The sequence below is a fragment of the Helianthus annuus genome, chromosome 2 (assembly GCF_002127325.2).
Source record: "Helianthus annuus cultivar XRQ/B chromosome 2, HanXRQr2.0-SUNRISE, whole genome shotgun sequence".
NCBI classification, from domain to species: Eukaryota; Viridiplantae; Streptophyta; class Magnoliopsida; order Asterales; family Asteraceae; genus Helianthus; species Helianthus annuus.
In genome coordinates this window covers 162,828,357-162,842,543 of record NC_035434.2, presented here as the reverse complement: position 1 = coordinate 162,842,543, position 14,187 = coordinate 162,828,357, and positions in this window count along the sequence as shown.

The window sequence follows — 14,187 nt, the reverse complement described above, 5'->3', positions numbered from 1 at the left end:
AACGGTAAGATGCAGGAAAACAGGGACGGTTATTACAATAGAGAAGACGACAAGGATACGGAATCAACAGAGAAATCGGAAATTAACCGAAAGCATCACAAGAGAAAACACAAGGGTGATAAAGATGAAAGAAGCAAGGACCGGAAATGCAGGCAAGATGATGATAGAGACTATCACGAAGAAGAAGAAGAAGAGAGTGAAGGATTCAACCGGAACCGATCACCGGAAACGGTATCATCGGATGTTAATATGAAGAAAAGAATGATGCAGAAACGGCGGGAACAAAAAAAGAAGAAAGGATGTCCAGATTTAGCGACGGCAGTTAGCGACAAAAGAAGAAGGATAGCGACAAGAAACAGATCAGCGACAGAACGATTTAGTAACACTAAATTGGCTTTAATGACAGATCAAAGACTTTTAGCGACAACATGGGTAATGAACAACAATATTACCGTACTCGGCATCACGAAACAAATCAAGGTGGATCTATGGACGAATCATGACAAGTTTAAAGAAAAAAAATACGTTTATCATCAAAGCCGACGTGACGACCCATTACCGATGCTAAGTTTAGGGGATGGTGTTAGAAATATAAACTTAGCATATATATTTTTTATTATTATTATTATTATTATTATTATTATTATTATTATTATTATTATTATTATTATATAATATTATAGTTATTATAGGTTCATTATGGATATGGCAGTTATTCTCCTTAACTGCCGATTATATAGGTATATATATATACAAACATTCATGTATCATTTTAGTTATCAAGATATTTTTTCAATATACAATATCCACATACGTATGTTTCTCTGGGTTTCTCGGTTCTGTACACAAACACACACGAGTACGGGACGATTACGATGATGGCTTCCGCTGTCCGGATTTCCAACAGAGTTAGAACTTAAAAGTAAACACTTAAATCACAACCAACTCATTTCTAGCATTTTGACTTTGCTTTAGCATCTTACAAGAACCCGGAACCACTTCATGCTTTCTTTGCATGCACCTTCATATGTGAATCCTAAATGCGACCCGATGCATGAAAAATACATTGGCTTGTTGCCTCATGTCCTAGATATGCGGTGGTACAATATGGCGAGTTTTCATGATATGAAAGGTCCAAATTTACGCAGTAAAAAGGTATATACGATTTCTTTAATTATTTTTCATAAAAAACCAAATCCATAACATAACAGCCAAAAGGTTTGATGATAAACTACTTTCCATTAAAACACCAAAACAAAACAACCAAAACCGAATACCCTGACATCAAATCTTCGTCTTTAATGATTAGCCTTGCCAACCTTCTCAATCTCATCCTTCTTCTTAATAGCATAGCTATACAAACAACAAATCAAGCCAACACCAAATCAGCCAAAAAAAAAAAAAAAAACCCAAAAGTAAATCTAACCGCAAAACATTAAAACATGTAAATTTATTTAAAAAAAAGGCACCTGTTTGAAGAACCCTTGCCAGTATTGATAAACAGATAGATAGACATGTAGGTCCCTTTTCTCGGAGGATCGAGAACAACCTAAACCTTGTTATACTAACCCACTAGCAAGTGCGGAATCCAAGCTAGTAGGCAAACCGGGATGAAGCAAGTAGAGAAACAAGCACACAAGGTTTCACCGATTAACACCACTGTATTAATACGTATGAAAGTTACGGTTACAAGCACAATGTTTACAAAACCAAAGATGTAAACTCTCAAGTGTGTGTGTGTGTTTCCAGCAGAATGCTCTCAAGCTCTCTATCTCTTGTCTGTGTGCATCTGTCTTCCGAAACTCAACACATGCATGGGTATATATACCCAGCTCATGAAGTCTGGATCGAAGGATCCGATAGATGGTCCGAAGGATCATCTATCGATCACAAGATGTTCGAAAGATGAGCATTGACCTCGAAGGATCATCCTTCGAGGTCTAATCAGTCGAACCATATCTTTCGTGCACCTCGAAGGATTAACACCATCCTTCGAGGAACTATCCTTCGATCAGAACATCTTTCAACATACAATCTGTTGTCCAAGTCAAACCGGAGGATGGTTGACTTGGTCAACTTACAACACAAATCAGGACATCGTTACATACAGACCGAATACAGACAAAGTACAGACACAAGTGCACCAACAAACTCCCCCTTGGCTGTAGCTTTGTCTTTATCTTCTATAGTTGTAGACTCGTCTCGAACTTCGACGGTCTTTGGTCCTCGAGTTACCAAAACTCTGATGTCCTTTCAAGTCTTCAATGTCGGAGGATCTTCAAAGTCTTCACGTCTTGAAAGCAGAGAGTGTATCAACAAACTACCCGTATCATGTAGGAAGTGTGTTGACAAACTCCCCCTTAACATAAGCTCCCCCTTGAGTTATGCTCGTGAATGGACTTTATCTTTATGAAGTGAGATCCTTGTGGTGTTGATGATGGCCAGCGGCAACTCGATCATATTCATCTTTTGAGCGCCTTCTCGTCGTGTCTTCATTCCAAAGCTTGTCATCGACCATGTTCTCCTAGCCTTTAGAATCTGCACATGCAAGAAATCTAAACGCATAATGAGAACAACTGCTTGGAACATAGTATAAGCAAATGACACACGAATGACCATGTCACAATCAAACACCGTCCGACAGTTTGAAAGTTTAATAAATTTGTCAATTTAAGTCTTTAACTTTCAAAACCATGCAAATTTCGACCGTTTATGAAGATTTAGTCAATTCGGTTTTCGTTCAGGTTTCAGGTAACGAAGACTCGAGCTCCAACATCGTACGATCGAAAATAAAGTAGAAAGAAAATCTTTTTGGCTTTTATAAAGTTTATATTAAAACACACCTAAAATCTTTTTGGTATTTTTGAAAGTAAAAGACAACAATTTAAAATCCTTTGAGTGTTATCAAACGACATCACCGCTAATGTCGTGCTGATATGCATCAAACGACGAAACTGTTTAAAAGAAAAACAATAAAAGTTAAGCAGTAAATAAATAAATATATACAAACATTCTTTTTGCGAGTTTCGAGGGTAAGAGAATCATATCAGTGTACGGTCATGCCAAAACACTCTTGTTGTTCAGTTAGTTAACATTAAGATAAGCATCCTATAACAATTATCGGTATTGTTGTCCACTTAAGCTCAACTTATCAGATGTAATCATGGCGAGGGGATACGTTAAGGTATGATTTATACTTACCGACCGGTGTTCATCCACATCACGACACATTCCCGTATCAAGGTATGCACGAGGGTTCATCTTACCGGTGAGTATACCGATTATCATCTGTTTGACCGTATAAAATGTATAAAATGTGAGATACTCACTTATTTTGAATTGAAAACAAGCCCTATGTGATATAATCACTTATTGATGAGGAACTTGATTTTCATATGCATGAGGGCACAGGTGCAAGTCCGTGAACAGGTCAGTACTTCCGTACAGCAGAGAGACGAACTTGACACCCGGATAAATGTGATATTTTATCACTTATTTGATATGGACATGTGATTGTTTATCACTTATTGAGGTCGAATGCAGTATGTAATATGTACACGTATGTATAGTATCATGGAAGATCTTAGACTTAGTCTATTTATAGAAGCAACCATGATACCCAGATGATAAGCAGCATAAAGACCGAATATCTCAGAACCTCGGCAATCTATCAAACGAAATTTCGGTACTAAGACCATATGTCAATGAATGGTTCCCACCTGATCTTCAGTCGATTAAGATTTATATCACCCTGCACACTTTAAAATGATTGTGAGCCTACCGATACATCTTATATAGAGCTGCTTATCGTTTTACATTTAAGGTTTAAAGAGGTTTGGATAGACCACTGATGTACTATCATTTTCTCTTTTGCTCGCCAGGAAACTCATTTTTGCTTTTCTATTGTTTTTGTGTTTTTGAAATTTTTCGATGTTTTTGGATTTTCAGATTTTTGGATTTACTCCCCCTAAAATCAACAAACTAAGATAAATTTAAAAACACACAAAGATATTTACAAAAATGATTTTCCGATGTTGGTTTACTCTTGCTTGACCTTAATGCCATTTACCAATAATAAGAAGTCAAATCTAGATTTGTCAAAAGCTTTGGTAAATAAGTCGGCACGTTGGTCATCGGTGTGGACCTTAACAACATCGATTAGCCTTTTCTCAAAGCAATCACGTATGAAGTGATATTTGATTTCGATGTGTTTGGTCTTTGAATGCTGCACAGGATTTTTAGTGATATCTAAAGCAGCAGAATTATCAACGTATATAGGAGTAGTTAGGAATTCAAAACCGTAGTCCCGCAATTGTTGTTGGATCCAGAGAACTTGTGAGCAACAACTTGAGGCAGCAATGTATTCAGCTTCGCATGTTGATGTAGCGACACACGTTTGCTTCTTGCACTGCCAAGTGACTAGGCGATTTCCTAAAAACTGACATCCAGCCGTTGTGGATTTGCCGTCGATTTTACATCCGCCAAAATCAGAATCACTGAATGCGACCAAGTCAAAGTTATTATCCCTAGGATACCACAGACCGGTGTCGGGGTAAGCCTTCAAATAACGAAAAATCCTTTTGACAGCAGCAAGATGTGAGGCCTTCGGGTTGACTTGATATCTGGCAAGCAGGCACGTTGGGTACATTATATCTGGCCTTGATGCTGTGAGGTACATAAGGGATCCGATCATCGCGCGATAGTATGAAGGGCTAACTGGTTCACCCTTCAAGTCAGGAGTAATTCCGTGATTAGTTGGCAGTGGGGTACCAATGGGCGTTGCATCGGACATCTGGAACCGGCTCAAGATGTCTCCAACATATTTAGTCTGATGGATGAATATCCCAGACTCCGTTTGTTGCACTTGTAGACCCAAAAAGAAATTCATTTCCCCCATAGCACTCATCTCGAACTTATCCTGCATGATGCGCTCGAAATTCCTACACAGAACATCATTAGTAGAACCAAAAATAATATCATCAACATATACCTGAACCAGAAGAAGATCTCCATCTTGTTCTTTGATGAAGAGAGTACAATCGATAAGACCTCTTCGAAAACCGTTCTCCAGCAGATATGTAGATAAGGTTGCATACCAAGCTCGTGGCGCTTGATGAAGACCATAAAGAGCTTTGTTGAGCAACCAAACCCGATCGGGATGAACAGGATCTTCAAAACCTGGAGGCTGTTCGACATATACCTCTTCTTCAACCACACCATGTAGAAATGCACTTTTGACGTCCATCTGGTAAACCTTGAATCCTTTGAATGAGGCATAAGCCAGAAAGATCCGAATAGCTTCCAGACGTGCAACTGGTGCATAGACTTCGTTGTAGTCGATTCCTTCTATCTGACGAAAACCTTGAACGACTAAACGAGCTTTGTTTCTAATAACCACTCCACGGTCGTCTTTCTTGCATTTGAAGACCCATCGAGTGCCAATCTTCTTGTAATTCTCAGGCTTTTCAACAAGCTTCCAAACACCAAGCTTGTGAAATTGCTGTAACTCTTCCTGCATGGCTTCAACCCAAGCACTATCTTTCAATGCTTCTTTCCACGACTTTGGTTCTTCTTGTGACACATAACACGCGAAGGACCAGTCATTTTGTTGGCCAGATTCTCTTATAGCTGAATACAAACCAGCATTCCGGTTGTTTCTCAGCTGATTACGCGTCTGCACACCGCGATGGACATCTCCTATGATATTCTGCTGTGGATGGGTATCGTGAATCCTCATTTCAGGATTATCTGGCACACGAGCATTGATACCCAAATTATTCAGATTAAGATCAACAACCAACTCCACACCAGGAATGTGGTTAGAGGTGGATGCATTCCCTTCAGCAGTATCTATATTCTGCGTATGAGGTGTATCACCAGAGGCACCTTGAACAGGAGCAGCTGGAGCTGAAGATCCTTCGGCTGCATCATGATATTCATCATCTTCAGAAGAGTCATTATAATCAGCCGCATCTTCATAAACCTCATTTTGAACCATATTGTTGACAGACGTAGAGCTTGAGGGTCAACAACAATAGGTCTAACCAATGGAGAGACAGCAGCGTTGTCACTTTCCAACAACATTCGAGCCGCTGCTGATTCTTCGTCAAAGGTTGGCAGATTGAAGGAGTCAAATAGTCCATCATAATCGAACATCCACGGATCACCCGGAGCCCTAACAGGACTCGTGTACCTTTGAACCCTAACTTCGCTCCATAGCTCAATCTTTTTGGTAGTTAGATTCCAAACACGAAAATTCGGAGTAGCATATCCAAGGAAGAAACCCTCGATAGCTCTTGCACCAAACTTTCCATCCGGCTCAATCATAGTACAAGGAGCACCAAACGGTTCAAGGTAAGAAAGATCCGGTTTCCTTTTCTGAAGGAGTTCGAAACAAGTCTTGCCATGTCTCTTTACTGTAAGAACTCTGTTCAACGTGTAGCATGCAGCCGATACAGCCTCTCCCCAGAATTGAATAGGGAGTTCCGACTCTACTAACATTGTTCTTGCAGTTTCTATGATCGTCCGATTCTTCCTCTCAGCGACACCATTTTGTTGTGGAGTATAGCGAGAACTGTACTCATGAAGAATGCCTTTAGAAGTACAAAACTCATCCATAACTTGATTCTTGAATTCAGTTCCATTGTCGCTTCGGATCCTTTTCACTTTCAACGTATAGAGATTCTCCAACATTGTAAGAAGATCCTTGAGGATGCCAGGAGTCTCACTTTTGTGTGCCATGAAATCTTTTGCCCTTCTAACCGCACTAGCAAAAGCCCATTTAATATCCATCAACTCCATTTCTTCCTTGTCGATCTGATCATAATCTTCATTGGTCATGTTGATGTTTCCAAGCTGACCTGCTACCAAACCACAGTATGCACTGACCATGGTGTTGATAATCTCCATATGTTCTTTAGCAACTTCAATGCTAAGGTGTGAAAGATTTGAGTTGTCGACTCGGATTGTGTGATGACTTTGGGGTTGAGGTTGAGGATTGCTTGTATAGTGAGCTTGCTGTTGTTGTTGCTGAGGTTGTGGTTGTTGCTGAGTTGGAACAGGAATGTAAGACCTCGGATCGAATTGAGGTTGTGGTGGAGCAGCTGTTGACTGGGGAAACGGAAAGGAACTTGAACTTGTATTGGACACAAATGCAGTCTGCAGCTTAGGTTGCTGTTGCTGAGCTGCAGCGGATCTTGCCAAAACATCGAATCCTGGAAGATACATTTCCGTATTCTGAGGAGCTGGAGCACGTCTTGCTTTCCTAATCTCTTCATCATTTTTATGTTCCAGCTTTTGAATGAACTCATAGATGTTGACTTGATCTAGAGTTCCAGTATGCTTCAACAGTTCAATGAAGGAACTCCACTTTGGAGGTAAGGCGTCAGCAAATCTACTCACCATTTCTTGTTGAGTAGCGACAACTCCATAAGCACACATCTCACTAATCAAATGATAGAAACGTGTGATCATATCGTTCAGAGTCTCGTTTTCCAAAAACTGAAAGGATTCAAACTCTTTCTTCAACAAATCATGCCGAGATTTTCGAGCAGCTGCATTGCCTTCTCCTCTAGCAACTAAGGCATCCCACAATGCTTTCGTGGTCTTGCAATATGAGAACTGATGGTAGATGTCTTTGTTAAGTGCTTGAGTAAGTGTGGCAAAGGCCTTTTTCTCCAATTCATAAGCCTTCTTGTCATTTTCAAGCATATTTGCATAACCCTCTGAAGTTGACGCAGCAGTCTCAAGATTAGTATTGAACGCATTGATGAAACACGTCCAAAGATCAGTGCTTTGCCCTTGAACATATGTGTGAAACCGGTTTTTCCAAGATGGAAAGTCGTTCATATGGTTCAACTTGGGTGGACGATTGTTGCTGCCAGTTTCACTCTCACTAATCAGAAGGTTCTGAAGACTTTGACTTTGATTGGATACCAAAGCCCATTGACTTGGACTGATTGATGGCTGTGGTACCATACTCTTTGCCCAATCTGCAGCAGTCACTAACTCTTGATTGTTTCGTGAGTCCAAACTCCAATCCCATGGACTTGTACAGCTCATTTTGATCAAATATTAATTACCAAACCTACACACCACAAACTGTTCAAAAAATACAAACAACTAAGAATCGAAAGATACTGACTTGTTCGAAGGATCAATGCCTGTTCGAATGATCAACAAGGTTCGAAAGATCCCTGTTGAGTTTCGAACAAAGACTTCGAAGGATTAATTTCGAAAGATTGATCACACGAAGGATCCTTATCTTTCGAAAGATGATTTCGAAAGATTCTCCTTATGTTTCGAACACAGGTCTCGAAAGATTCACAATGAAAGATCCCTATCTTTCGAACACTAATCTCGAAAGATTCACCAACACGAACGATCCTTATCTTTCGAGAAGATTCCAGAAACGAAAGATAATGCCTAGACTTCGAAAGACTAAACGAAAGATGCTTATCTTTCGAGCTGCCTTTGATCGAAAGATGTCGAAGGATATCTTTCGATGTCGAAGGATATCTTTCGAATGCTCTGACACACTGACGAAAAGTACGACAGGTTGGTGAAAAGGTGATGTGGTTGGTGAGCCAACTTTCGGCAGAAAGGATGTTCTGCCACCAACTTTTCACCAAACAATTTGACTTTCAAAAAGTTTACCCAAAATGGCAAACACCTTATCCACAACAGTCACCGGAGATACCACCGGAAAAATGGCCGGAAAATCAAAGTTTCACAAAAACGATTTTTATGTTACCCAAACCGACCCCGAACACTCCCGATAGGTTTAGTATCCGTTTTTCAGTTTCAAGATGCAAGGAAACTACCAAAAACGAGTGCTAAACCAAGTGTCCAAACACACCAAAGAACTCGAACAAACCGGTTTTAAACAAGGTAAAGAGCGAGGCTCTGATACCACTTGTAGGTCCCTTTTCTCGGAGGATCGAGAACAACCTAAACCTTGTTATACTAACCCACTAGCAAGTGCGGAATCCAAGCTAGTAGGCAAACCGGGATGAAGCAAGTAGAGAAACAAGCACACAAGGTTTCACCGATTAACACCACTGTATTAATACGTATGAAAGTTACGGTTACAAGCACAATGTTTACAAAACCAAAGATGTAAACTCTCAAGTGTGTGTGTGTTTCCAGCAGAATGCTCTCAAGCTCTCTATCTCTTGTCTGTGTGCATCTGTCTTCCGAAACTCAACACATGCATATACCCAGCTCATGAAGTCTGGATCGAAGGATCCGATAGATGGTCCGAAGGATCATCTATCGATCACAAGATGTTCGAAAGATGAGCATTGACCTCGAAGGATCATCCTTCGAGGTCTAATCAGTCGAACCATATCTTTCGTGCACCTCGAAGGATTAACACCATCCTTCGAGGAACTATCCTTCGATCAGAACATCTTTCAACATACAATCTGTTGTCCAAGTCAAACCGGAGGATGGTTGACTTGGTCAACTTACAACACAAATCAGGACATCGTTACATACAGACCGAATACAGACAAAGTACAGACACAAGTGCACCAACAAGACACTCAGCAACAATCTTCACATTCCTTTACGCACACTCGCATGCACCAGTGGTAAGCAGATAGATAGCCTAGTTAACACGCCTTAATGGAGAAATATCAACGACCTGATGCCTAACAACACAAGCAGAACCAATTCTAGTAGCATCTTCTCTTGGTCCACTGCATGTAATAAATATCACATTATTAAATAACATCATCTATAATACATACAACTTTAGTCATCCAAAAAAAAAAAAAAAAAAAAAAAACACAAAACTCTTGTTTTACCAGCAAATATATTACACATCTTTCAAATTACATTTGCAAGCAAAATATGTTTCGCAGGTAGCAAGTTCGATCAAAATAATATTGATTATATATTTAATCTCTGAAAAGATGCTTATAATAAACATGATAACCCTCCTAATCATAATGGACTGACTAGTAAATAAACTTCTTAAAAATAAAAAGAATTAGATTGTTGCCGTATGCCGCGTGTTGCGGCGACAACGCCTTAGTTGTTTATAGCTTGCCACACGTTATGTGTTGTGTTAATCATATGAAAATGTGTGTTTTGATGTATCTGATCTAAAGCATTGCGGTTACAAAAAGAAACGGAATCGAACCCGAGTTGGTTCGTTTAGTAAGCATTCCACCTAAGCACTACACCACCCTCACCTTTGCATCAAGACTTAGCGGCGTCAAAACATACAATAACTCTACCATCGAATGAAAACATATTATATTTGACCCGAATCATTTCCGAACACAGTTTACGTCAAATCGTAAAGCATGAAATCGTGTTATATTTGACCCGACTCGTTTCTGGAAAAATCTTATGTCGAAACGTGAATTTATATTGTTTACGTTGAAACGTGAATTAATAACGACACACATATTAAAATGTCAAAACGCATTATATTTAACCCTGTTCGTTTTCGAAAAAACTTGAAGGGCTGTTTGTATTTTGGTCCCACCGACCTTTTGTTTTAAGTATGTTTGAACTAAGCGGTACCAGAAAGAACCCGTTTTGTCACAAACCCATTTGGCCTGTTAATAAAAACTCTTGTTTAACATGGCAAACTGCAAACGTGTTATAACAGAAACATGAGTAAAGATGTAATATTGTACCTGTTAGAAGATGAATGATCTCCATAGCATGCTTGACTATGTGAACAACCATCAACTTTTTACCGTTGTCTTAACATATAATTTTTTTTTTCTCCCAGCTGTGTGAGGCATGCAGATTGGGTGTTTTGAAGCACTAGCAGTGATGTATTCCGCCACAGAAAGATGTGTTCTCCATCCTCTGTTTTCACTTATACATACTTGTCAATAGACCATAAAACCAATCAAGTAATTTATAACATGTATTGAGCCAAAGCAAACTATTACCTGTTTGCCATAACTAAAAGATTACATATATACTAAATAGAAAAAGAATCATAAACTAAAAGTTTACCTTAACACATTTGGCTAAACTCTATGATAAAAGAATGCTTTCCTGAATAAACAAAAACGACAAAAGCTCACGAACCAGAATACATGTGATTTAGGGTTAAAGAGATACGTAGCAAATGAAGAATTGGATTACAAGTATGCAATCTCTAAAATGATGACGCAGAGAAGGGGTTCAAAACCGAGTACTTTGACATCAAATCTAAAATGATGACGCATACAAGGCCATCAAACCATTTTGACCAACAACTGCATACACTTTTTCCGTCAAATTCAACTTGTGGTTTTTTAAGGTCCAAAACATCAACTAATTCCATAGCCCTAACAATAGCTAAATCAACAACATAATACATAGATCAACACCAGGTGTAGCTATTTCACTAATTCACTCTCATAAAGCCTAAATCAACAACACCTATAAGCAATTTCATTCACTTTTAGGCAATTTTCTCCTAAATTCTCAATAATCATTAACAATTGAATAATGAGACAAGTGAAACGAAATCAAGAAAACGAGCATACCTAAAATTGACGGTATGAGAAGAGGCTCAAGGGGGGCTATGTGCAGTTCTAACTGTACGAGTTGCCGAACCCTCCCTCTGATCTTGCTGTCAAAAACAAGATTACCCCAAAAAGCTGCATAAAACACCAAAATAACTTTATGATTTTTATCTAGTTAGCTGTAAATAATTAAATGCATAACCCTCCTAGACCTTAGAGCAAACCCCAAATGCAAAACTCTCAAAAACATATCGTCGAACAGTTGGTGTGCATTAACAAGCTTTAACCGCACACCATCAAGAAAAACGACAAAAGCACACGAATTTGTTATATCTTCTTCTGCTTCTGGTGGTTGAAGCAGATGAATAATTGGATTACAAGGGGTTAAAGATGAGTAGTAGTGCTCCTCCTGTTCTCGGTTAGTCATTAACATAGATGACGGTTAGTTTTTGGTGTTAAGTGAGTGTGAAATGTTAAAGATGCCCTTACTATTAAAATAAATATTAAATCATTAAAAAAATCAAATTAAGTCCATTTTTCTCACTATTATATTAAATTAAATACCCTTCCTCTTTATTCATCTCAACCCATGTATTCTTCTTCCCTTTCCTTTTTTTCTCTTTATCTAAACAAGACAACAACCGTGACGACTCACATTTTTAGGCTATTACCGTTAACTTCTCGGTTAAATATGTATGTTTTTGCTAACACATGCGCACACGCATTCACATTACACGCGTAGGTTATAACATGTGAACTAACATAAACTAGTGGGACTAGTTTTAGTTATGCGCTTGAAGTTAAATGCTAACTTTCTGGATGAGATTGTAAAGTATATAACTGAGGGACTTAATGTATAATTAATGGAAATTTTCACAAAATCGAAATTTCCCCATATCGATCCCACTCACAAATTCGAAACATCCATCAACTTTTCACAAATTTGGACCATCTGCACACCTAAAACTAGAGTTTTTTTTTTTCCTATAGTAGTGTTGAAGGAAAAACTATTTACCATTTTAGTGTTCTTTGAAAACTATTTACCAAAATAGTGTTTTTATTAGTTATTATTAACTTTCTCAATGTCTCATTTATTTCTTGGATTAAAAAAGCGATTTCCCTCCCCACGGGTTGGTTAAATTATCTTTGTTCTTTTATTATACATTTTTAATCTTTTTAGTCAATTAATTATATATATATTTTTTCCATATTGCATTGTTTTTTATCTTTATTATATTTTCCTACCAATTCATTATATTTCTTTTTTTTTCAATCAACCAAAGTCAACATGAATCATCTCAAATACATTTCAACAATGAAATAAGAAACATAACAAAGTCGAACATTTTTTTGATATTTTTGGTACCGGTAATTTTGATGCAGATACATTCGGTACCTGAAACGAACCTATCCCTAAACACAACTTTAATTTAGAACTCGTGCATAAAAGCTTTAATAGGCAACAAACAAATTGCACACACGGAAATTCTGAATACAATGTACTTTTCTTCAAACCAAAAAAAAAAAAAAAACTTCGTTATTTTATTTTCTTCACTTACAAAACAAACAAAGAAACCAACTATTGAATTTTGTATAAAAAACTATGTGACACTTTTCTTTTAGTTAAGAAACTATGGTACACTTTTCTTTTAATTCAGAACAGAAATAACATAATACATAAACTAGTGTCTTACTTAAACAATAAACACGCTAAAGGAAACTCAAATAAATAATTCAAAACTACACAATATTTATCCCCGAGGGTTGCGTCCTTATGAAGTGCTTCGATGTTGCCGTTTGATGTTTATCCTAACCAGATTGATTTTAACAAAAAGAATTACAAAAGGATTAATGGGTAATTAAAAAGAAAAATATATAATTGATTTAAGGGTTGAGTATGTATGTAATAAAACTTCTTAGTAAGGGATATATGTAAAAATCTCAAAAAGAATAATAACTAACTAAAAATACTATTTTGGTAAATAGTTCTCAATAAACACTAAAATGGTAAATAGTTTTTCCTTCAACACTAACATGGGAAAAAACTCCTAAAACTAAAGGGCTGTTTGTTTAGCTCTTAATGAGGCTCTTAATGGTTCAGACCTCTTACTGGTTCAGCACTTAATGGTTTTGTTTCACGAGCATATGTCTGAATGGTTAAGACGTTTGCCTCTGAATGGTTAAGTTTTATACTGAGTCTAAATGGTTAAGACCTCTAATCTGAATTGGTTAGACATTTGCCTCTGAACGGTTAAGTATTATACTGGCTTTTAATGGTTCAGACCTCCCTCTTACTGGTTCAGCACTTACGTTGTGTTTCCGAGTTAAGTTAAGGGGAGAAAAGAAAGGATTCTCTCATTTTCTTTTCGTTTCTCTCCATTTCTTTCCAAATTGGAAAGATTAAGTTTAGGCAAAAAAAAACCTCTCATTTTCTCTTCTCTTATCTCCTTTAACGAAACTCTGGAACACACCTAAAAATTATTTTCTTCCAAATATTTTCTTTTCTCTCATTTAATGAAACTCGGGAACACAGTGTTAATGATTCAGACCACTTACAGGTTCAACACTTAATCATTCAGAAGTTGTCAAAGAGCCTCTAGGTTAGGAACCCTCCTAAATCTATATATATAATAAAGCAAACCATTGGGGGACACATGTCACCCAATGGTGCAAGCCAACTCAGCAAGCCATGTCAGCATCTATGTGG